This window comes from Crocodylus porosus, unplaced genomic scaffold (assembly GCF_001723895.1).
Source record: "Crocodylus porosus isolate Cpor-Errol unplaced genomic scaffold, CroPor_comp1, whole genome shotgun sequence".
Classification (NCBI taxonomy): Eukaryota; Metazoa; Chordata; order Crocodylia; family Crocodylidae; genus Crocodylus; species Crocodylus porosus.
Window position 1 is genome coordinate 189,275,455 of NW_017728906.1, and position 22,386 is coordinate 189,297,840.

Consider the following 22,386-nt stretch of genomic DNA (forward strand, 5'->3'; position numbering starts at 1 on the left):
GGGGTAGGCTTCAATAAGTCTGCCTATCTAAGGTATTTATCTGGCTCCCATTAGTGTAGAATTTGTGGCACAACATGGACTGAAACTACAGGAGACTTTGTTCAGGCTGGCATCTCAACTATCAGCACATCTTTTCGCTTAAGCCCTTCCTGGCCTGAAATCTTGCTCTCATTGCTTGCAAGAGACTGAGGTTTTTGTTTTGTTATGCTTTATGTAAAATGCAAACCAGAGGTAGGTTGTGTTTCAGCTCCTGTTTTCTACACACGCTCACAACTTGGCTGGGATTAAGGTTCAAATGAAGAGCTCCAGTTTGGAACTATTTATTGTTTCTTATAGCAGTGTGCAAGTACTGGGGCATGCAAGTACCGACCCTGTCTCAGGCTATATGATGATGTACAGACATATGTACAAACAAGTATTTCCTTCTATTGGTGCCCTGTGGGGTCAGGCCAACTCTCAGGATCTCAGAATTGCGCTGTGAGATGGGAGGGTGTGATATAATCACGTATACAAACACACAAATCAATTAGGTACACACACACACACACAACCAACTCAGGTACATACACATCCAAGATTACCAGAATTGGCAGATGCATACCTATCACCAATTCAAGCACATACACACTACACACTCCAAAAACTGGACATCAGTTGTCAGTACCCACACACTCAGTACACATATACGGATCACTAATTCGTATATCACGCACATGATGAGATATATATATTCACCAGTTCACACACATACCACCCACCTACACGTACACACAGGTGAGTTCCTAACTTGGATGTTACAGTGTGGTGAGTGTGTGCTTGGGGTACTTGGGATAAGTGGGGGGGAAGGTGTAGGTGAGAGAAAGTGTAGGAAGTGAAAGTTGCCGGGACCAGGATTAGAGCCAGTAGACTAGAGAGAAGCTGGCTGAGAAACTGAGGCTTGGGGTTACTTAAGGTCAAGTAGCCCCAGGGTTACTCAAAGTCACTGGTGCTGGGGTGGAAGCAAGGGAAAAAGCCCGGTGGCAAGGAGGAGACAGTCAGGAAAGAGAGAGGCAGAAGGCTTGGAGATTGGGGCTGGAAACTGAAGCAGAAGACTGGGAGATCAGGGGGCAGGTAAGTGGTGGCAAGGAGGAAACAGTCAGGGAACAGACAAAAACCCAACTTGGGTTTTCAAAATAACAGGTTTATTAAACAGACAACACAGTACACAGCCCCATGAAGTTATTGGTTCCTACACACACACACACACACACACACACACACACACACACTCTCTCATAATAGCAGCAGGATAAAGAGACTCAGTGGAAGGGTTGGAGTCCAGGTAGGGAACAGAAACAGAGTCCAGTTCCTTTGCTTGGGAAAGGAAGGTGGGTGATAGCTACCTATCCTGGGCTGTGAGTTGATCCTTGATGGCCAGTCGGGGTCTTCTCCAGCAAGATGTTGTCCAGAGAGGGGTCACCGGCAGGGCCTCTGGGTGGATAGGTGGTGTGGCGTGGTGCTGGTCCAGATGGAAAGGGCATCCCATTGGGTCTGTCTTCACTGCCCCCCTTTTATAGGGCCAGACCTCCTATGACCCTAGTGGCAGGGGGATGCCTAGGCGAGAGTCAGCCCCTGGTGTACTAGGCATGTGCACTCCTAGGTAAGGACACGCAGTTTCAGGTGTCTGTAATGGTGAGTTGGCTGCTTTCTGCAACAATTTTTGTCTTCCAAATCTTGAGCCAGGGAGGGCCAGTGCAGGGTGATGGTTGGGTCCTTGAGTTCATGGTTTGGTCATTCAGAGGGAGCTATTTTTAGACCTACTGCCATTGTCTCCCAAGCACCCTTATTCATCCCCGTTCATTCAGGAACCAATTTACAGAGGAAGGGTAGATATGAGACACACAATTACAACATCTTACACAACAGGGCATGGGGACAAGATGGGAATCAGACACACACAGTGGATACTTGACATCACTCATACCAACCCACATTGCAGGCCTAAAGCATACAATGTTAACATGAAACAATAAAAATCAATGCCCAAATGATAGGAATACAATATAATACAATATAAAACAGTAAAAATCAATACAAACATTACAAAACTATTTACAATATAAAAAGGGGCTTATTACAACAATAGTATACAAGAACTTATCTTAGATTACCTAGTGTGGTGGCAAGAAGCCCCCACAGGCTTCTCACAGGGGGTGGGGGAACCCCCGCGAGCCCCACACTGCCCAAACAAACCCCCCCTGCCTGGGGAAACTTACCTCCTGGCACACAACCGGAGCTGTGGTCACGTGAGCTGGCACTACACCAGCTCTTCAATCAGCTGTTCCGGGGGCGGGGAAACCCTGGACCAATCAGGGCAGCTGGAGACGCTGCCAGGGGAACACTGAAAATCCCTGCTGGAACCCAGCAGCGGGGAGGAGGAGTAGCATGCTGGTGTGGAAGGTTTTGCTACACTATGTGGAACCAGGAAAAGTTCTGATGTACATGGAGAAATCAGATGTACGTAGACAAACCAGAAAACAATACAACCCTAAAGTAGCAAAGTATAAAAATCCTTTGCAAGAAAGCTTTTTTTTTATTATTAAAGAAAAAATTACAGTATTACAAGAAAGCTTCTTTACTTTTGTCTCCTTTTCCTCCTCGCTGAACCAAGGAAAATGATGGCTACTGTAAATGTTTCACACCATTCTTACAGGCCTTCAATTCAGGAAAGCTACAGTGATTCTGCTTACCTCTGGGTATTGATGTAGCCTGAGGTAAATCTAAATGCTTAAAAAAAAGCCCATTACAACATTCTGGCACCATTTAGTATGTTCTGTTTTTTTAGGGGTCCATTTGTCTTCCATTGCTTTATACTGTAAAAAGTTTGGGATATATTTTTGATGGCATAAGAGAATTCTTCTTACAAATTGCTGTGTTCTAATTGATATATTGAAACAGGTTTTTAAAAGTAATTGTACAACAGACAGCACACACAGAAGGCTGTTTACAATGAATGCTAACTTATAAACAAGGCAATACCATCAGTATTCCTGTATGTCACTAGATGGTGGTCTTTAGGGCTAGGGACAGAAATTAAATACAAACTGGTTTAAGTGATTAGAAACTGGTTTAAACCTCTAACAGAACAGAAGTTCATTGTACATAAATCATTTTCAAAATGGCCAAAACCAATTTAAGATAAACCTGGATGATAGTATCAGACTTAACTAGGGTAACTACATTTTCAAAATACAAAAGTGGGCCACCAAGGCTCCCTGCCCCACTCTGCCCTCCCACGTTAGGTCCCATCTTCTGGGCCACAGACACACCAGGCCGAAGAGGGCAGCAGGGTGGGGAGCCCCAGGTCAGCAGCAGCCCCCGCCCTGTGCACAAATCTGGGGGGCAGGCATGTGCCCCCCCATGTCCCTACCCCAGAAGAGCACACAGCAGCAAGGAGACAGCCCCCCCTCAGCCCTACTATCCTCTAGACAAGCTGCCCTTGTCTCTGTTTTGCTGTAGCCAGGCCCTTTGGCTATGCATTTCTGCCCCGGACCTCAGCCCTGGGCCCCATGCACCACCCCGGCTGGGCAGTGCTCTCAGCCTCAGCTGCCAACCCTGCCTCACTGCTTTGCTTACTGTGGGGGGCCTCAATCTCCACCCCCCATGTTGCCTATGTCTCTCCCCCCTCACTCTGCCACCATAGACTTACCTGCAGGCAGCTCGGGAGCCACTCTCCACCTCTACCCAAGTGTACTGCTGACCATCCCCCAGCCCCAAGCAGGACCTGCAAGGGAAAACCCACTGTTTCCTACATATTTCTTCTTCGAGGAGAAAATTTGCATTTTTCCATGGCAAATAGAAAACCCAGATCTCTACATATCATACGGGGATGATAGTTGCTATACTTTGACTGTGTCAAGGGGAATCTGGGACAAATAATGTCTTGGAGTCATTCATCCCAGGAGCAGGACTTGATGTTTACATTTTGGGAATATCCCGCCTAATTAGGGATGGGTGCTCACCCTAGATTTAACTGATTTAGGTTAAACTGGTTTATGGAACTTCTGTCCCAGAACCCTTCTAGATTCAAGTTAACTCCCAGTCCCCCAGCAGCCTAAGATGCTTTTTAGTCCTGGGCTGTGCTGTCTGCTCCAATGGAGCAAGGCTGACCTCACCCCCAGCTGTCACAGAGCTGATGCACTATGGCCTCAACTCTCCATCCTGCTTCTTCCCCAGCCATGGCCTCTGGGATGAGCATCCTCATTTGATCTCTCATACCATGAGGGTTAATTTCTCTTGTAATCAGAGGGCTCTGCAGCTGTACTCTTCTGCCTGGGCATGGCTTTAAAGTGCTTTGAATGTGCCTATCATGTGACAAATGTCACTTCTGTTGAGCCCTCTATGGAGCTTAGAAAAACTATGAAGAGCGCATCAATTTTGCCTCAGACTAAGTACAGAGGTTCTAAAAACCCAAATAAAGTAGCTATAAACATGTATGGATATAGGTACAATTTTTCATTTGCAGCTCTAAAACTCTGTGTTCCAGGAGCTGTGAAAGTCTGGCCCAAGATATCTCCAGATGGGTTCCCATAAGCAGATGTAACTTTGCACTTAAATATGATGTGTTAATCAGGGTTGCAGACAAAAGTGACAATTTTTGCCTGAACTGGCCAAAGAAGGTAGCTTATAGCTGTGACCAAACACAAGTGCACAGCTTCAGACAGCTTAAAAAATGGCCAATTGGGTGAAAATCTAACCCTTCATTGCATGAGGTATTGGATAAGGATGTTACAAAATGTAGCATCTTTTCTAACTTGTGTCTGCCAAGCTGCCAGCTTGCCACTGTTTCGGTAATGCCAAATATTGTGAAAGCTTCGCAAGACTCAGGATCTCCTCATCAAACCCTCAAATCTCCAGATTTTCCCATCTCATAAGTCTGTGGAGGGGAAGGGGAGGGGGGAGAGTGAGACTTCCACAGTGAGGGAGAGAATGGGGCTGGAGTGAATGGGGCCCCAGGGCTGGGATGGATTGTCCAGAGGTGTGTGTGGGGGGGAGGCACGGCTCCCCACAGCTGTGTGCACCCCCAAGGGAGGCTCAGGATGCTCAGGGCTCTGCATCCAGCTGCCTTTGCCCCTGGAGCTCAGCCACATAACACCAGTGTGCTTCCTGCTGCAAGGTGGGTAGGGGATGTCTTGTGCGGCCAGCACTCCCCATGTCCTGTGCCCACCTAGAGGGCGGCAATGGTGTTGCATGGCTGAGCTTCTGGGGCAAAGGCAGCAGGGCACAGAGTCCCAAGCCCACAGCGGGCGGCCTGCCTGTTCCCCATGCCTCCCCTGGGAATGCACGCAGCTGCAAAGAGCTGTGCCACCCTCCCCTTTCCCCTCTGGACAATCTTCCCTGGCTCCAGGGTCTCTGGGGCCCCATTCACCCAGCCCCTGCTCCTGCCCAACTCCATCCCTCACCATGGGGGCCTTGATTTCACCCCCATCTTCTCCTCCACTTACCTGGGTACTCTCTTTGTGTGTCTGCTCCTCACTCTCAAGCCACAGCCCACCCACCCCCCGCCCCCTGCTACTGCTCCTCACTCCTGACCCACAATATCCCACATCCTGCCAGGTGTAAAAGGACCTTCCTTTCCTGGGCTCCAACCCCACGCACACACCCACAGCCCCCCACACCTTCATAAATAACCTCCCCTCCACATACACACAGATACACTTCAAAAATAGCATCTCATGATTTACACACCAATCTCTTGATTTTATTAAGAGTTCATCCATGATTTTTGGCATGGTGGGTTTGGCAATATTGCTGTTTTCAGAATGGGAGGGAGGAAAGGGAGCAGAAGGAGTTCAGTCTGGGAGTTTTTCAACTCTACCTGGAGGGTGAGACAGGGGTATTGGAGCCTCCCTACCTGTGTAGATAGGAGGACTCCAATTCACCCACCACTCCACCCTCCAGCACAAGCTGAGGAGCCCCAAGAATGAACTCCCTCCACTGCCTTTTCCCCCTCCCATTCTTAAAACAGCAAGAATTGGCATAAAACCCTGTCTCTTGCTATGAGAACCTGGCTGCAGGCTCCCAGCCTCAGCTAGATTCCCCTCCCCCTGGAGCCAACATTGAACTTCTGTTTGGTCTGGGGTAATGTTGTAACTCAGAACGCTTTGCAGAAATCACTCTGAGTTACAGCTGGGAACTGCACTTGTGTCTGCACTGCAGGAACACTTTTTCAAGGCTTACTCCTAAGCTTGATGATACAAATTTATTTTACAGTGAAAGAGTTCTTGAATGCAAAGTACCTACTCACTGGTAAGGGAGAAGCTACCCAGTCTCTTCCCACTCCACCAGCCCATGGCCAAGGGTGGATCCAGGACTATGGCAATGGTGGTGTGGCACACAAGCATGAAGAGAGCTCATTGTGCATGTGCTACACACCTGAAGGATGGGGCTGCAACCCTTCTCTTGTGATCCTGAATGTCTCCTGCTGAAAGCCCTGAATGTGATCTCTCAGTTCACTGGCACAGGGGCTGCCCAGAGTCCCTTCTTTCAAGCTCCAGGCAGTGAATCCATTTAAAGATGAACACACAAGCACTTCTTCCATTCTCCACTTCGGAAGACCATTTCCTACAAAGTGCTCATATATACTGGGGCATCAAGAGGCCCTGCGGTGCAAATCCACTGTATACAGGGGGTACAGAGTGGTTTCAGAATCCAGCTGTCCCTGATGACCTATGTCCAGGGATGTCTGTGGTCATAGGGAATGGGCAGGATTTTAACTCTTAAAATGCTGAACAATTGCTTTTTATAGATAGGTATCATCCTTCTTTTTTTTTAAAAGAAATTTCTCCATATACAGTGCTTCTTCTGTCTCAAGACAATTAAATGCAGTGTGTCTTGTCACTACATTACTGGAGTGGGCATGTGTTGAGACCTTTGGTAAAATGAAACCTTCAGGAGAATAAATGGTTGATTTTTATAATCCCATTAATGCTGTTAGCTTTACTGATAGGTTTTTCTCTTTAGAAACCAAGAGATACTGTCAAAGAAAACAAATGGCTCAGGGTGGATGTATTGTGTCTTTATAAACTTTATCTGTAGTCTCTCATGTTTTCCCCTGTGCTTTTCTATAGCTGTGTCCTCTGAAGGTCAGTGTGAGAGCTGAGCACTCCAGAGTAGAGTGGATGGAAGAATGGAGCCATATATATTGAGATAAATAGCATAATCTGCTGTAAAAGCATTACAGCTTGCCCTGGATTGCTTTAGTGCTAAAAAAAAAATTCCCCTACTTCTTTATAGTCATAACTCACTGCTTTCTCTACACAGGGATGAGATTTCTTAATTATTGTGGATTTTATCTCACTTTCACCCATTTGAATTCCTTGATACTAATTTACCCCCAGTATGACTAGGATCTGAGTCATCCCTTACATATGATGTTGATGGACAACTGTGCTTTTCCAAGGAAATGCCTCTGATAAACTGGAATTCCTGACACAGGGCTCATTTATAAGAGACACTCAATGCACATTAGACTAATTCTACTGCACAGTAGTGTGTCATGGCAAAACTGTGCTAATGTGCACTACTGTGCATTAAGCATCATGAAAAGTCCATGTGCTAGTGCTACTGTGTAGTATTGCCAATAACTGAGCATTTTGAACCTCATATTAGAGGCACTAAATGTAATGTGCAGTAATGATGGTGCATTAATGCACATGTAGATATGCCCCCAGGCTCCTAAAACTAAGTCAGACCCTGAGCTGAGGAATTTTTCTGTTGACTCCATGCAGCTGTTATCATGTTGCAAATGCTAGTCATGATGAAGGAGACTTTACTGACAGCTACAGTTATTTCCAGGTGAGTCATTCCAACTTTCTCAGTAGACTGGAGAGGAAGGGAGGATAGGGGATTTACAGTTCATCATTTCTTCATTACAGTTGTGGGTAATTCCACTCTGAAATTCTTTCTGTGTTCCTAATCCTCAGAGCTTTGACTTGTGTGGGATCAGGATATGACCTTGTTATCCTCTCTTCTAGTGACTTATCCCATTGATTTGCCCTCTCGTGGCTTTGAGGAGCATCCTAGTCTGGTTTTGGTTCTTAATTTTTCAGCCTGTTCTGCAAAGTTGGAAAGGTTAAATGAGATCTGAGCTGTGCATCTGGAGGCCATCTAGTCATTCTGTGCCATGCTGGGGAGAAATTGGCTAGATGTGATGTAAGGACTCTTCTCAAGCCATCTTCAGGAACTGAGTACATTGAATCTGATTCTCCACTACCATGAACCTTGGGTGGTACCTTAGGCCTGTCCATACTTAGTACAGATTGCTGCCAAATCAGAAATTTTTGCTCTCACTAGTGGTTATGGGACAACCAATTCCACCTATGGCTTAATGGCAACATCCCTGGCAGTGGGGAATGCCTCTCTCATGCTATTTTTTTTTCCTGCTGGCTTGAGTAACAAGACACAAATTTAGAATTTGAGTTGTGATGATCTGTATGTGGCAGCCTATCAGGCAGGTCTACTGAGACTCAGCTAAATTATTTTTCTTAACTTAATCAAATCTTGGCTGCAGCCAGGCAGTTAGCTCACCTGTGAACTTGTAACTGGAACAATTCTGTTGTCCATCTCTCTGGAGCTTCTCGTCAAGATAGTGAGGTCGCTTTTGTATTCAGCTCTGTTGTTAGCTGCATATGTAAGCACAGGAAAATGCTTAATCATTTGACCATATTTTAGTTTCCCTTGAATGCAACACAATTAGTTCATTCCTACTTTTATTATTTCATTGAACTAACTTGCCATTCCTATGTTCTCCAAGGAGAGAGACCTATTAACCAGAACCCTGGAGGCCTGATACCTGTGGAGATTTGCACTTATACATGGATTTTCCAAATGAGATGTACTTTTTTTCTATTGCTTTGCCCTGGTGCAGTCATCTATACCTGGAAAAGGCTGGTGTTAGATACTACCTTCTCATTTTCACAGTGTTCTCCATGTAGTGTATAACTGACTACACTAAGCACATGACAATGGTACATAAGGGCTGTAAAATAATTGAACTAAGAGGTCACCCTTTCTTTATTTAAGACTTACTTTTTATGTTACACTAAGCAGTTCTTCATCTTCTACAGGGCTGCTTCAAGTCAGAATAATGCTTTCTCCACTCCTAAATCTTCACTTAGCTCCACAGGGAATAAGTCAGCGTAATTCTTTGGCCTTATGCTGTTTGCAAAGTGGAACCCTGCTAATTGGTATTCAACATAACAGAGAGAAATTGCTTCACAAGCTCATAAAAACCTGATGAGATGAACTCATCCGCTAAAGCCAGCAATGAGTGATCAAACCCTAAAGGAAACCATAAGTTTTATGGTTCATATATACTGTGTCCACATATAATTTAATTTGACCACCTGAAGCAGAAAGATATTGGATTCATGCAGTGCCTGTAGTATAATTTGCAGTCAGTGAGCTTTTTTCCCCCCACCAGAGTCGTGGCCCTTGTGGGAACATAATCAGGTGAATGGAGAATGTAAAATATAGAGGGGGGAAGCAGAAAAGAAGCAGGCAGCAAAAAATAATGTAGGTCTAAGGATTTTGGATCATCTACCACATCAGCAAATCTTCTTTTACTAGAGCTGGTAAACTAGACATGAAGCCTTGGTCCCAAGCAGAGTATGATCTCCTGCTTTGTCTTGTCAAGAGTTTCTCATCACTTATTTATATTGAGATCTTAGCCATCACTGTACCCAACCAGCACAAATCCTTTGTGCAGATCAAATCCAAACCAGCATGATGCAATTTCTGGCAGGGCAGTTTGCCCTGACTTAAAATTCTAGACAGATTAATGGAATATAGAGTATCTCTAGCTATCACCTGGATAACTGGAGTTCAGTTCTGCATCTTAGAGAATGAAGCCCTTTTAAGTACAAGTCTTATGGATTCACTATAGGAGTCAGAGAGTGAAATCCTCTGTTCTGTGTTTTGCAGGAGGTCATAATGGTTCCTTCTGGCCTTAAACATGAATAGGAGTCTGCACCACTGCAGTTATAATAGTGACTTCAGATTCTTGGCCTGGATCTCTGCTACTTGGCACCTGATGCAGGTTTATTCCAACACAGACCAAGCCTTGGTTTTTATAACAAATGAATACAAGGAGCTGGGTGAAATAGAAGCTTATGCCAATATGCAAAATGCAGGTCTGTCAAAATGCAAAGGTATGGCAAGGAAGATCAGAGGGGATGGGTGCTAATGGATGTGAGAAAGGTGGGGGTGGTGGGTGGGAAAGGGAAATATTGACTGGTGATAGAACGTAGCTGGTAAAATGTAGAGAGGCTACCTGGGGTTATTGGATGGCAGCAGGTTACAACATGCCATAAATTCAGTGTCTGTATCTGATAGCCATAATGTCTGATCTTCCCTGCCATGCATTTACATTTTCACAGACCTGCATTTTGCATATTGGCTTAAGCTTCTCTTCCACCCAGATGAGCACACAAACATCAGAAGACTCTCCCTATGCCTGAAGAAGGGTGTTTGTAAAGCTTGTAAAGAACAATGTTTCCAACTATTTAGTTGGTCTAATAAAAGCTTTTACCCAAAGAACCTTGTCTACCTATGTCCTTAGGCCAACATGGCTATAACCAACACTTCCTTGTTCCTGTTCTTTTGTACTCTTCTATCTAAATAACCTTTCCCTGCAGAGCAATATCAATTGTGGTCACCAGCTTTTCAAGCTTAAAAAGAAGAAAGATACAGTTCCTGCATTTCACTCCTCTTGACTTCCCTAGCTCACTAGCTTCCCCATTGCTTCCTCTGTGTGTGGCCATGTTTCTCCCAGGAGAATTACAGCTCTTATGGTAGAAACTATGATTGTAGAGGCATTCACACTGTTTCACCTGGAACAAAAATGGGTGTTCTGGAAGGAAAATAACCCATCTCCAACCAGCTTGAAGTTGCTCCCAGGAGCATCTTTCCCATGTGAACAAAGACCTGTAAACTTTACCTACACCCCACAACATTTAACTTCTGCCAGGGGCCAAAAGCAGCTGAGTGGTGGGGAAATGCTCCCTGCACCTTCCAAGACTGAGGTCATCGTAGTCTGGAGAAAGCAGCTGCTGCTCACCTCCTGGTCCTTGGAGGAGTCAAGCAGTAGGAAAGTCTCCTTTGCCTTCCCCAGGCTGGGTTGACTCCAATCTGAAGATGATGCAGGGAGCAGCTGTTCCTGCTTCTCCCACAGACCAGAAGATGGGCAGCAGCTGCCCAGTTCTTGCTGTTATGAAGAGCACACAGGGGCTCTAAAAGTGTTGCTGAGTCTGATCTGCTTCCAGGTCACTGCTGGCTCCCTGTGCACTCATCATGCTCAGTACCCAGTGCAAGGAGGGACTGGGGGCTTTGGCCCACTACTCAAGTCTCCTTGGGAACATGAGGACTGGCATTGCAGTAGCTCCCCATGCTTTCCCCAGACCAGGATCATCCTGGTCTGAGAGAGGCATGAGGAGCAGGGGAGAGGGACAGTTACAGGCTGAATGCCTGTGGAAAATGTTTACCCCTTAAAACAAATGCCTATTCATCTCTAGGACCTACTTACAAATAGATAGAGACCTACCTACTGAACAGAGCTGCAGTGAGTCTGGATTCGGGGGAAAATTTTTAAAAATGACATAACAGTTTTCTGTTGAAGAATATGGTTTAATCAAAATCAAAATATTGTGAACAAACATATTGATTTTGATGACAGCAAAAAATCGAACCCAATTTTTGTTTCTCTTTCATTTTATTTTGATTCCATGGACATGTTTTGATTTTCTTTCATTTGGACTTTTTTATTTAAAAGGTGAACTATAATTCATATTCTTAATAAAAACAGTTTGACAAAATGTTCCAAAAGTTGGAAATCAAAACTTTTCATAATTCTCGTTTTATAGGAAACTCCAACATTTTGTTTCCATTTGGAATAGGGAAAAAATAGAACCCTAAAAATAAGGTTACCTGCAGAATGGACATTATTTTTTAATGGCTCAAATTAGCTTTATTACTGAAAGGTCTACTGCTGCTCTAAACCACTGGGTAAGGGAAGGGCTCCTGCTGACAGTGGCAATGCATATCAGTGTACGGGGGTGCACGTGCACCCCCTGAGAGTGCCAGTGCACCCCCTGACAGGCCTTACTTCCCACTCAGGTGACAGGCGGGGGGGGGGCAGGTAAGAGCACTGGTGCCCCCTCTGTGAGCCCCGGCTGGGGAGCAGGAGCTCTGTGGCCACTTCCAGAAATGTTGCTTCCAGGAGCATGATCAGCCACAGGGGGAAACTCCCCCCCGATCGGCACAATCAGCTGTGGGGAGAAACCCCTAGTTGCTGAATGGTTGCTGAGGGGGCATGTGACCCCCCGACTAAGGCAGCACCAGTTGCCCATGTCTACTGAAATGTCCAGGCAAGTCTCAATCCTATTGCTTTTTCTAACAGTCACAAGTTGAGTCATAGTACCATCTACTCTTCCCCAACTCATCACCCACTAAAACAATCCATCTTTTATGGCAGTGCTTCTCAACCTTGTTAGACTCAAGGCATCCCTCAAAAAATGCCATCTATTGGCTTTCACTCATTTCTTGACTATAAAAAAATAATAGAGAGATTCTTCTGTTGTGAAGAACTCAGAAAGACCACATCAGATCAGAATGGTGTTGATACTCTGGATTCCTATTGGAAATCTCTGGATTTATCTTGTGAATCATGTAGGTGTTTGCTCACATAACAGGGCACATATAATATGGCACCCTTAGAAGGATCTCATAGCACCCCAAGGTGCCATGGCCCACTGGTTGGGAAGCATTGTTCTAAGGGTTAGTTTTATACAACTTTTCTAATCTTGAAAAGGGCCATTTCGATGGTCATGGGAAATTCTATGGAACCTCAAGCCAATCCAGCCACATGCATTAAGATAAAAAATGCATAGTCTTTATCTCAAAACAAACCCTCTGTGCAAGCTCTCTGACCATTTAGGTTATTGTACAAAAGGTGGCTGCAACACTTCCACTGCACAGCAAGTCCTGCTCAGCCAGGTGCCAACAGCCAGGCAAAAACTGAGGGGGGAGGACAGGGAGGTAATCTTCCTTCCCAAACTGTCCTCTTCTCAGTAACTGACTTGAAATGTGTTCAGTATATTACACAGTATATTTCAGGCCCTGCAGGATTTACAACTGCTATGGTATGGATCTGGTAGAGTTCAGTCTCCTTCCCCATGTAAACATCTAATTCTGCCAATGGCAGCAACCCACAGAAGAGGGCTCTGTTCCAGCCTCAAGCAAACAGGTGCCTAGGGAGTATCCCTGATATGGATGCTTCTGATTCAGGGGAAGGGAGGGAACACTATTTAGATAACTGTAAGGGACCCCATGTTCAGTTTATGTATTTTTGTGACTCTTGGAGCAAGGTGCCTAAATCTTCCCATTGACCATATAGGGAGCCCCCTCCCACCCAGCTGTTTTCTGTGAATTAAGCTACGGCACCCAGGCTAGGCACAGACAGTTAAAGAAGCCTAAGGCTGAATTGATTCAGTCTTTGCAGGTTAGCCTAAGATGCACAGATTAAATTGAAACAGAACTGAACAGACATTTACCTTTGATCCAGGAAATGCAGCCACATGTCTGAAATGGCTCAGGCCAGAAGCCATGGGGCACTAAAGCAGAGGCTCCTAACCACCAGGCCATGGCAGGTTGGCTGCTGGGTCATGGCACAAACCCCTCACTTGGATCCCCATCTGTCCGCCCAAGCAAGTGGCTTCCGGGGTCACAGCTGAGCTTCTGGGGTTAAAGCCAGGTGGTGGGGAGCCTCAGGAGGGAGGCAGCTGGCTCTGCATACCCTATCCCACCCCTGCCAGGCTGCAGTAAAAAAAGCTTGGGAGCCAGTGCAGCTCTCGGGCTGTGTGTTCACTTCCTCTTTCTCTTGTCCCGAGGTCTCTGGGATTTGCTGTCCAGAATTACAGCAGCAGGACCCTGCAGGGTTGCTCATCATCATGTCCTCTTCCTGCTTCCAGGTGCCTTTGAGATTTGTAGCCCGCAGTTGCAGCCAGCAGTAAGTTTGAGCAGGGGAAGGGGTGTTTAACCCCCCTCCCTGGCCCCAAACCCCAGCTGAGGTTTGGCTGGAAGTGGGCAGTCATTTCCTGCTCCCTCCCTGCCCCCTCCATACACTGGGCTGCATCCCCAACCAGACTTGACTCCTCCACCCCCTTGTCAGCCAGCCCTCACTGCTTCAAAGAGGGAGCAGAGGGGCAGGCCCAGCCCTGCTCTCTGGAGGAGACACCACAGCCTAGCTCAGAGCTGGAAAGCATGCTGGGATGCTAGAGGACTGTGATTTAACTTAAACCAGGAACGGATCTGGGACAGAAGTTTCATAAACCAGTTTGACCCAAATCAGTTAAGTCTGATACTACATTCAACCTGGTTAATCTTAAACCAGTTACAGCCATTTTGAAACTGGTTTTTTGTGCACTAGACTTCTGTTCTTGCACAGGTTTAGACCAGTTTCTGATGACTTAAACCAGTTTATGTGTAGCTTCTGTCCTTACCCCTAATATCTAAGCCAGAGATTCTTAACTATAATATCACAGAATTCAAGGCAGGGTGCCTTGAAGTTCTTTCAAGGGTATCATGGGATGCTATACAGCGTTAGCTCTGTTGGATGTGCAAACACGATTCACAAAATAAACCCAGAGATTTCTAATAGGAATCCATAGTGTTAACAATATTCAGGCCTGTTGTGATCTTTATGAGCTCTTTGCAACAGAATTGCTCTATAATTTTTATGTAGTAAAAAAAAAAAAAGTGAAAACTAGAGATTGAATTTTCTGACGAGTGCCTAGAGTCTAAAAATATTAAGAACCACTGATCTAAGCAAACTGGAGCCTAAATTGTGGAGCTACCTAAGGATACGATCTGGATTAGGTGTTTATTTCCTGCTGCATGGAAAATAGTGCAATTCATGAGGCCACCCTTCCATTTGGTGCCTTAGTTTAGAGGTTGATAGGGCTGTTTGAATAAATCACTACTCTGTGTAAAAAATCAGATGGCAGAATCTGACCCCTTTGCAGCAACTGTACTAAGAGCTTCAGATTTCAACTATATTCTAGAGAAACTATAAACCAAGTGTTAAGGATAGTAGTCCCTTCGAAACCTTTTTTTTCATTTACCTTCTGTGCCAATAATACTTGAAAGCTCACTTGTATTGCTAGAGGATCATGCTGAGGTAACAGCTGCAACATAACCTCATGCACACTCCCAAACAGAAGCTCCCCTCCCCCTTTTTCAATGATTCAAATGTATGTCTATCCATAGCTTAAATTAACCTTTATAAATGAGACAGAGCTCTAATTCACATGAAAAATGCCCTTTGTCTTCAGGAGATAAAATTTGAAATGTGCTCTGTGCTTTTGAGGGCGATTTGGAAGAGTGATGGAAACATGACTGAACAAAAGACCATTTACGATCCAACCTTAACAGCAACAGCACTGAGCAAAATCCCACCATCCCTTGTTGCTTTTTGCTTTTCCCAGTGATGCCTTCCACTGTAATATAACGGCTCTGTTTCCAATGCTATCTTTAAAGCAATCTTATTAAAATAGCCCTCTGCCATATGACATTATTTGCATTCCCTAAACATCGTGTGCTATTTCCTATAATTAGAATGAAACATCCTACTAATACCACTGTAAATGTAACTATTGTTTGTGGCAAATATCTGTTTTTATTGTTCACTGTAGGTGAACAGAGAGCAAATAAAGAATACAGGGGGGGCTGGCAGGGGAGGGATGTTTGTGTGCTGGGCCCCTTTCAAAGGTCCTGTTGTGTGCAGTTCCTGTTGAAGTCAAGGGCACATTGGATTCTCTTTGTGCATCCTGCAATCTTTACTGCAGGCACATATGGTCTTGTCACTAGAAATATTTTACAAAAATATGCCACCATTACTATGGATGGTTCCAGTTCATGATTGTTAGAAACTGGAGGGAATCTAGGGTGGTGGGAGCACAGTATAAGGTGGGGATTGCTAGTGCAAGGGGAGTTGACTCAGCATTCGCTTGGTTGGAAACACTAGAAACAACATTTCCAATGAAACTCATGAGGCATAAATTATCTGAGCAAAGCAGTTGGGATGTATTAGCCCTCTGAGCTCTGCAGGAGGAAGCGGGGCCTGTCTGCTGCTCTCATAGCTATGAGTCAAGAACTAATCATCCTCCCCTAAGTCACAAGACACTGTTGTGGTTTGGGTGGTTCAGTGACAGACTTCTGTCTGAATCCTGACTGCCAGTTAGTATCTGCCTTTGACTATTCAGAAGCAGTTTGACTTCAGGAATACCATTCGATTTAATTAGCTCTATAGATAGTAAATGAGAGGACGGTAGGAGGTAGCACATTTTTATTTTTGAGGAGAAACTGAGAGGCTGTCTGAAAAAGAAATACCAACCTATTTATTACATTTGCTCTCTGGCTGCAGTTATCCTGCCTCTATCCCAATCTGTTATTAAACCCTGATAATTTTTTTCAGCTATTTTAATAAATCCTGGGCTCTTGACTTTTTGTTTAACACTTAACGTTGGTCCTTTCTTGTATGATGCAATGAACATAGGCTTATATAACAGCAGTTGCCTGTTGACAGGGGAAATTTTATATGCATGCAGGGCTGGTGGAGATGCATGGAGCACTGGCAAATAAGTAAATCTCATTATATTTTATGTTAGCAAGAAATCTATTAACAATAGCAGTGTTGAGTATTAGAGATGCCATCACTGTATGCTGTTTGTATCAACTAGACTAGAGCACTAAACGCCAGTTATTGTAACTGTCACATACAATCTCAATTGCTGTAAATTGACATGTCGTTAATGATGCACTAAGTTATGCATCTGAGAAATTATATGTACTTAAATAGTAAGTGAGGCCAAGCTTTTGTCCTCATTTATACCTGTTCCACACCAATGACCAGAGTAAACAATCATCTCCTATTTTATTTATTTGTTCATTAGACATTTATGCTGCATTTCCCAAAAAATAAGGCTTACACGAAGACAAAATTGCTTTGTAATCAGATAAATCATGAGTGTGTGTGTGCTTCAGAAAGTAATGACAATTTTTAAGTAAAACCATTTTGCCTGCAGAGTGGGAAACTACACAACAATAGGGGATGCTCACTGAGGCATTATTGAGCATACTCATCATTTACAACTATGTAGAGAAGTGATGCAACCCACTAATAGTTTTATCTCAAAATTGCTGTCATTTTCTGAAATCTCCTTCATGCATATACATTATATGACAAAAATTCCCCAAACAATACCCTAACTTGACCCTGACCTGCCCCAATAACAAGGTCTTGAAGTGCTCCCAAAACATATCCAGGCTCAGGCCCTGACAGGTCACAAAGGGGATGGACTTTCACAACAGAGGGGCACCTACCGAGAATGATGTCCCATGTGTTTTCACCAAGTGACCCTGGCACACAAAAGGTACATGCAGAAGGCTGCTGTTGGCTGACTTTTAGCAGCTGATATGGAGCGTAAAAGAGAAAATGGGCCTTTAGAGAGGTAAGACCTAGGCTATTTAGGCCTTATAGGACAAAAGCAATACCTGGAATTGTACCCAGAAAACTATTAGAAGCCACTAAAGGAGTTGATTTTCTCCTGCAAAATCTGCGGATGGCTTTATCACCCCAGTTTTATTGATGGGAAACTAAAGCACAGCTTTCTTGGAAGTGACTTGCACAAGGTCATGCATGAAATTTGTGGTTTGGCTAAGAATTGAACTTTGCTTTCTGAGGTCCTGAGACACAGTGCTGTCCTCCCAAGGGCCTCTAAAGCCATGAAAGAGGGTTGAATTAGGCTCTGCTTATACATAAGCATCTAATCTTTTTACTTAACTGCATGTAATTAAAGATAAATGGCAGTGAAGAATGTGTCACTGTAGTTCAGACCTGATCCTGAAAGTCTCCAGGGTTTTCTGACTTAGTGTTCTCCACATAATATAAAAGTGCAGCTCTTCCATTGTAAGTAGTTGGAGAATCAGGCCCTCGTTTTGTTAAGAGTTTGAAATCCAAACATTGTGACACTAATAAGGAAAGGGAGTTAGTTGTCCAATCCCAGTGCAGAATTGGGTCGCAAATGCTTATGTAAAAAGTTGCTATGGCAACTGTACCCTGCTGCAATTCTCCACCATGTGTGCAGTGCTAATTATTGTAAATGGGTATTACAGGAGTTCTTGAAAGGGGGAGACTAAACCCCTTGGGGTCTTAGTTCCAACTTGCTTTGAGAAGCACAAAGGAATCACTCCTTGTTCTGATACAGCATATATTATCTGAAAATTCAAATAAAATGGTTCATCATAAAAAGGGAAGTTCTGGCTTACAGCTCATACTCGCTTAGAGGGGGATTTGTTCAATTTAATTTCTGGAAACTAAAAACCGCAACATTTTTAGACTGAAAATGGGGTTTTGCACAGGGAATCTGGCTTGGGGCAGCTACCTCTTGCCCATAAAATGGATTTTTCTCCAGAGGAAGACAGAGGCACATTAGCAGGACAGTGTAAAGGCACCTATTCTCAGACACACCTGGCTTAGCAGTGTTCTACCCCATGTAGCGGTTGTATTGGAGCAGCATGGGTGCCCCAATGTCAAATACTGACAGATCAGAATAGTCTCTTAGGCTAGGCACAGACATTCAAAAAGCCAGAGCCAGAATTGACTCAACCTTTGCAGGTTAGTTTAACCTGCAGAGAGTGAACTGGTTTATAATGGAACAGACATGCGGGCACATGCCTGCAGTTACTCAGACCAGGAGCTGGGGGCATTAGAGTGCACCCTTGGGTGCAGGGAAGTTGTGCTGGAGGGGCAAGGCTAGTCCAGGCTGAACTGGCCAGAGAGAGGTTTCATTCCCCTCTCCTGGTCTCACTGACAGGGACCTGAGCTGGGTCTGCCAGGCACTCCCCCACTCCTGCTGCAGCAGTGGGGCACCATGGATCCTGAAGCAGAGGGGAGCACGGAGGGGGGTTAGTCTTCCCTCTACCCCCACTAGCAGCCAGATCTACCCCCCACCATCGCTGCCACTCTCATTCCTTGGGGCAGAATAGACCCCTGTTGTTCCCACTGCGGGATGATGGAGGGAAGGGGAATAACCCCATCTCTCCCACGCCAAAGGGCCCTATGGGCTGGTCATGCCCTCATGAGGCCACTGCAGTAGGAGGGGGCAGGGCCCTTGGTGGGGGTAGCAGCCTGTTATAATGTTCAGAAGTGCGAGTCCCTTCCCAGCGGGGAGCCCTGCTGCAAGGTGGGCAGAGCTGCAGGGGGTTGCATGCAGCAGCCCTGGGGCCCAGAGGGGACCAGAGCCTCCCCCAGCACTACCACCTCAGCCACTTTCGTTGCACCACAGCATGCCCCCCAACACCAGGAAGGGGCTCCTGTCCTTTCATGGTTGCTCCCCTTCACCTTGGCCCAGTAGGAGTGAGGGACCTGCTGGGGGCCAGACAAAGCCCCTCCACAGGCCATATCAGCCCAGCCTGCGGTGTCTGGCCGTGCCCCCACCTGGCCGGGGTGGCAATGGGGGAGCAACAGGGCAGGGGCAGGATGAGCAGGAGCCCCTTCCCAGTGCGGAGGCACACTGCAAGGCAAGGAAAACAGCCATGGTAGTGGTGCTTGGTGGGGGAGGGAGCTCTAAACCCCTCCTGGCCCCATTGCTGCTGTGCGTAGCCCACTGCAGCTCTGCCTGCCCTGCAGCAGGGCCCCCACCAGGAAGGGACTCATGCTCCTGGATAGTATGATGGGCTGCTGCCCCCAGCAAAGGCCCAATCCCCTCCCACTGCAGTGACCCAGCAGGGACACAACCTCCCCATAGGGCCCTTTGGTGTGGGGGCAGGGATGGGGTTATTCTTCCTCCCTGCATCATCCCACAGAGGGAACAGCAGGAGCCTATTCCACCCCAGGAGCAAGTGCAGCAGTGATTGGGGGGGAGGTCAAACCCAGTTGCCATTTGGGGTAGAGGGGAGACTAACACCACACCCTGCCCCCCTCTGTCTCTGGGGCCATGGTGTCCCACTGCTGCAGCAGGAGGAGGGAGCAACCAGCAGACCTGGCTTGGGTCCTTGCTGGTGGGACAGGAAGTGGGGAATTAAACCTGTCCCTGGCACACCCTCCCCCCTGGTCTGTTCCTGCTCTGTCTCGGGAGCAGAGGGGTGGGCCATCCCAGCTGGGCTGGAGCAGAGAGGCCAGCCCAGAGAGCATGCTGGGATGCTGGGGGAGTCTGGTTTAACTTAAACCAGACAGGGGTCTGAGACAAACAATGTATAAACTGGTATGTATAAATTAGTTTGAGCCAAATCAACCAAGTCTGATACTACTCAACCAGGTTTATCTTAAACCCATTTCAGCCATTTTGAAACTGGTTTACGTGCACTGAATAGCTGTTCTGTTATAGGTTTAAACCAGTTTCTGATGACTTAAACCAGTTTATGTGTAATGTCTGTCCCTAGCCTTAAACACTTTTTGCTTTGTTGCAAAGTGCAAAGAATTAGAGAACACAGAGGAAATTAGTTTAAGATGATAATATGGCATGCTTGATGAGGCCATAAACCTTGGAAAATTTACTTTGAAAAGGGTAAATTCCATATAAAAATTAGGATTTGTAATCCATTTAGACAAGGAAGAGGAAATGGACAAAATCCATTTCCACATGGAGAGTTATTCAATATGCATGTTTATGCAATGAAAAAAAATACATTAGGCATATCTTTATAATATCTATTATTTTCCTATAATTTTTTATAGGAAACCTTTCCAAATAAGCCATTCCAATGTAAGCCATAAAAAGTTACCTCTTAAAACGGAACCAGAACTGAATATTTGTGTACACTGTTATTAATCCCACTGACGTTAAAGGCCATTCCTAACTATACCATTCTCAGGTTTTACTTCTTCAATTTGTTTTCAGTAACATTCAACTCAGCACAGCATGTCTGTAAAACAAGCTATAACCCTATAAAAACAAAAAACCACTGAATATTTCATTCTTTCCATAGAAAGTATGAAGGAGAATGAACAAGGCCTGGCATGTTAGACATACCCTAATTTACCGCTGAGTAGCACAACCCCACTCATCCACTCCCATTCTGCATACACCAAACCTGGAAGTGGAGTCACCCACTGGGCACACCTTGCCACCCCTTGTAAGGATGTTAGAGACAGTGAGCAAACAAAAGACATCTTTTTGGCAGTGCTTTCAGGAGTATAGAAATGGTACGGACATGACCTTACTTAAGATAATATGGAAAGACGCTAAGATACTGTGATGATGGGGAGTCTATCTGCCCAGTTTGAACAAGTATCTGACACATCTGCCTGCACACATCTGAATATTTACATCTTAGAAAATCTAGCTCTTGTTGTTTTAGGAGGAATCAAAACCTTTGGTTCCTCTGTGCAGATGTATAATGTATATTTGTTTAGATAATACTAATCCCCTTTCCTTTCGGGTTGTTTTTCTTATGTTTATATAGATAAATCACATCCTAAGTAACATTCTTTGAGTTCATTTGTGATTGAAAACCCTGTCAAGATTCACTTGGTGGAGGAACCTTGTGGGAAGTTTGTACAGAGTCAGCTGAGAGCTTCCGAAAAAGAATATTGTTTCAGGGTGGGGGCGGGGGTACAGTGTACTCAGAAAAAAGCATCTGAAATTAGTCTCGCTCTTCACGGGATCCTTTGCTCTGATGTAATAATGAAAGATTTTAAACCCCTGTGCACCCACCCACACACAGAGCAAACATTCACTTAATAGACTCTGTCCTGCTCAACTGCTGAGTAACAATAGCTGCCTCTCGTAGGCCAAGAGCTCAAAAGCAAAGTGGGTGTTCCAGGGTATTGTTGCTGAGTTCCTCTCATCAACAGCTCTCTGCTGCAGGTTGTACTTTAAACCCCATGCACACTACTTTGCTGTGCTGTGCTGTGCTTAGCTTCACACCTGTGTGGCGGTATGGCATGTCCTAGACTTTCCGTTAGCAACTGAGAAATGTTGGGTGTGTTGAGCTGTGACCCCATAAATAGGGTTGCCATCTCTGAATCTATTCTGGGAAGTTTCATCGCATGATGCAATGACATTAATGACTTTATGTTAGGAAGGCAAATGCACATTACTACTACAATTTAAAAACCCACTAGACAGCTGTATAAATCAGATTCAACATTTAATATATATTTTAATGAATGTCCTATCATTTATCCCCTGGGTGACTCACAGCAGTCTCCTGGAGATTTATCTTTAATTCCTGGAGACTTCGGGGCAATTCTGAAAGGTTGGCAACCCTACCCGTGAACTGTGCCTGTAACTCCTGCTGAGGAAGAGCCTGCAAAGCACTGAGCATCCTCCATTCCTATTGCACTCA

At 45.2% G+C, this 22,386-nt stretch overlaps 1 long non-coding RNA gene across 1 annotated transcript; it reads left to right on the plus strand.

Annotated features, from left to right (window-relative positions):
* The first annotated feature begins 5,693 nt into the window (after nucleotides 1-5,693).
* LOC109306388 lies at nucleotides 5,694-10,273 on the plus strand. Its single transcript, XR_002099970.1, has 3 exons — nucleotides 5,694-5,776; nucleotides 9,503-9,505; nucleotides 10,262-10,273. It is a non-coding gene; the product is annotated as an uncharacterized LOC109306388 (long non-coding RNA).
* Nucleotides 10,274-22,386: the final 12,113 nt, after the last annotated feature.